This window comes from Schistocerca cancellata, chromosome 2, assembly GCF_023864275.1.
Source record: "Schistocerca cancellata isolate TAMUIC-IGC-003103 chromosome 2, iqSchCanc2.1, whole genome shotgun sequence".
Taxonomy (NCBI): Eukaryota; Metazoa; Arthropoda; class Insecta; order Orthoptera; family Acrididae; genus Schistocerca; species Schistocerca cancellata.
This window is the reverse complement of record NC_064627.1, coordinates 512,633,803-512,637,522: the sequence shown is the minus strand read 5'-3', so window position 1 is coordinate 512,637,522 and position 3,720 is coordinate 512,633,803.

Here is a 3,720-nt window from a genome sequence, read left to right as displayed (position 1 = left end):
TTCGTCGTCCGGGTGACTATGTTGAGAAATAAATTTGTAGACATGAAGGATGAGGATGTAGAATGTCAATGAAGTTTGTTTTATTTAAAAAGCTTCAACGGTTTTCACATTAAAAAATTGGGAGGCATTAATTTTCAGCACGCCTTGTGGAATTCTAATACAGCGACGATTCTCAATATCTCAACTTACGTCAAGATAGCGTACTATAATTCGCATAGAACCTCGTTTGGCTATCTTGAGCCGCTCGTGAAATAAAAATAGGTGGAAGTGTTCGGTAATTCACTGTGGATGAAAATAGTAAATTACGTCTTTCTGGTAAGCAAATAATGATTGTTTGCAGAAGAAGTATGAATTAGGCTACTTATCACTGCATTAAATGATAAAATGTTGCTCACTCAAAAGTCCTAACCCATAGAGCAAGGAAAGACAAAAAGATATGACGTCAGTGAGGTACTGGAAACTTTGCACAGAGGTATTGGTTTAATAGATACAGACTGAATGAAGGGTGGAGAGAGAGAGAGAAAGAGAGGGAGGGAGAGAGAGAGAGAGAGAGAGAGAGAGAGAGAGAGAACGGGGGGAGACCCGAGGCCGGCTGCGAACCCGACACCGCAGCTGGCGCGGTCCGCGGTTGCCAGACCGGCACATCCGCAGCCACGGCGCTGCAGTTCGCGCTTTCTGCACGCAAACAGCTCACTCCACGACCGTCTGCTAAACATACGTTCTGGCGCCCGCTCGCGCGATACATCTGCTGGTTTCTCAAACACGCAACTCACTCTTTTTTTAGTCAGCACATCGTGGAAAAAAGTCGTAAAGGAAAGAAATAGCACCTAGTCACAAAGACACAACTTTTTCCGTGCGAATGGTAAATATTATAGGGGATGGTTGTACTCACAACGATGTGGAAATGTTCACACTGTTTTCAGGGGGTGTGGAGAATACGGCTACTTACAGGTGACGTGTACAGCTCATGCGAGCAGGGCCGTAACGACGGGATGGAGAGCCGGCCGGAGTGGCCGTGCGGTTCTAGGCGCTTCAGTCTGGAACCGCGTGACCGCTACGGTTGCAGGTTCGAATCCTGCCTCAGGCTTGGATGTATGTGATGTCCTTAGGTTAGTTAGGTTTAATTAGTTCTAAGTTCTAGGCGACTGATGACCTCTGAAGTTAAGTCGCATAGTGCTCAGAGCCATTTGAACCATTTTGAACGGGATGGAGAAATCGGGCACGGACGAGGGCACAGGCATAGTCAGGACGCAATAAATGCCCTGAAATTACGAAACAAGAACGACGGCTTAACAGTTTGAAACCTCCCCCTTCCTAATCGGCTTACTGGATTGGGATATAACTGACCGTGATCGCGTATGGCTCATGAAATTTTACAGTGAGTAAGCCTATCGTTACCGAAGGAAAATAACACCGTTTAGCTGGAAGAAAGTGTACAACAGACCCTTCTGAGGAAAAAATCTATTCTAAACCTAATCTAAATTCTGATGATAATTTTGAAATTGGTGAAATATACTGCAGTCGCTCACGAACCAAACAGGGGGGAAGTGATACCACGTAATATTTACTACAAAAATTACTCATAATATAAAGAAAACACTGATTAGCTGAAACGGGTATAATTAAACGGTCGTCAGCCCGCTAGGGGAATGAAACTCCCGAATCTTATGAAAGATAATGGCAAAGAAATTGAAGCAAATACTCACTGGTAACAGAAGATTGTCACGCTTTTCTACAGCACAACGGCTCTCGAGAAAAATAAACGAATCAGAAAGTACTGAGTTTGCATTTACTTATTCTGAAATATCAAATTTTGGAAGTAATATTAAATCGAGTTAGTGGTTAAAAAATTTAAATAAAACTTTATGTAAAAAAAATTACTTTCGGTAACCTCAATGTAATGTAATCCAAAATTTAGAAAAACGAAAGCAATTTACTTTTGATTATTGAAAGATTGAATTAAGTTTACTTTGAGCTAATAGCAACTGATTTCATTTTTAATATAACACCAATAAGATACATACCAAGCCAGCAGAAGTCACTCTCTAAGCTTAATACAGAATAAATGAAATGTGCACTCTTAATTTGTGCTGTATCTTTAGTTATTAGTTTCGCCATTGAATTTTTTTACCTTACTATAACTGAATGAAGTTAATAATCAAAATTGCAAATTAATTAAACCTCAGTTATGCAATACAAGAATGAACAGTTACCGAGGCAGAAAATTTGGAGCGAAACTGGTCATTAGCAAACACACAAAACTGGCAGATCGTCAAACGAATTTATGTTGTGATCAAAGACTGGAATAAAAAAACATTTGGCAGTAAATAGTTAAACAATTTTCGTATTATTACGACACTCGGTGATTGCATGGAAAGGAAAGGGATCCTGCCTGGTAATAATGTCTGAGGACAGTGACAATACAGGGGCCCTAAGTTTTAACTGCTGCAAGATATTAAAGATAGTCATACTTTGTGAAAGAAATGTCACTGTGTAATGCCTACGAAAGTTCATAACTTTTCACTTAACAGTGTTACGATGTAGCTGTGCGGAAGACAGAGCATGAAGCCGAGGACGATGCTGAGCTGCTGCTGGTACAGCTGCTGGATGAGAACCCCGAGTTGTCTCCAGAGCCACAGATAATTATGGGACAGGCAACAGTTAGAATTTCAACTTACTCCGCCTGTTCACTCCTACCGTGCTCTCAATGGTTGCAGGTTAACGAATAGCGCGCGCCTACACTGAAATGACCACAGCTGCACCCCGATCTGCGGGAGCGCCCAACAAAAACTTCCACACACCACGCTCTTTCATGACTCAAGCTGCTCCGCCTCCTCTCTGCTAGCATCACGACAGAGTCTCCATATGCAAAAATAAACAACGGCACAATTGCTGTCATTTCGTCGTTGCTATCGATACATTTAAGTAAAGTTCCTTTGGCTACTACCCAGCAATTTACAATATTTTCATTATAAATCGAATTAATTATATACAGTCAGAAATAAATACACTATTAGATCAATTACGTATTAAATATAGTTTCTGTAACGTAGTAACAGATTCAGACTCAGAAGTACGGTGTAAGTTATCAACGGATATTAAACGGCGAAAAATTTTGGATGGTCTAGAAGGTATTAAATCTGCATTTTCGGTGTTAGGCGTTAACCAGGAGAGATACGTGAGTTCTCCTACAGTCATGTTCTTATTTTCTGCCTACGGTAAGGAGACTTTCCCTCCGCCTACTACTGCAGACGCGCGTTGTAGTCACAGAGCCATTTTCACAGTGTCATTTTGGCGAAGTTGCGTCTCGAAGAAACGACCACTAACCAACATACAGTACGTCCAATGAGTTATGAGAAAACAGTACGCTTTCACATAGCAGCCGCTCATTTTCTCACTGTTACTGCGCCAGGCTACTGAAGCGGTGGAGTGCGAATAGTGAAGTAAATACGCTACTTGACCGATGGCTTCCAACTTCTACCGATTTCTGCCGACTGAGGACTGCAGTGAGATGCGACGGAGGAGAAAGCAAGCGAAAACGTCAAAGGTAATATTTAATTTACTTGCCCCTCCTACCACTGCTTTTGTTGTTTCCAACTTCCTGTCGTATAGTCTGCTGTATAAATCCAATACGTTTTAAGAATAAGTCTTGTGTGGCTTATTACTAATATTATATCAGAGCTGTTAAAAAGCGCTGTTACAGTTTCCCATTTGGATATT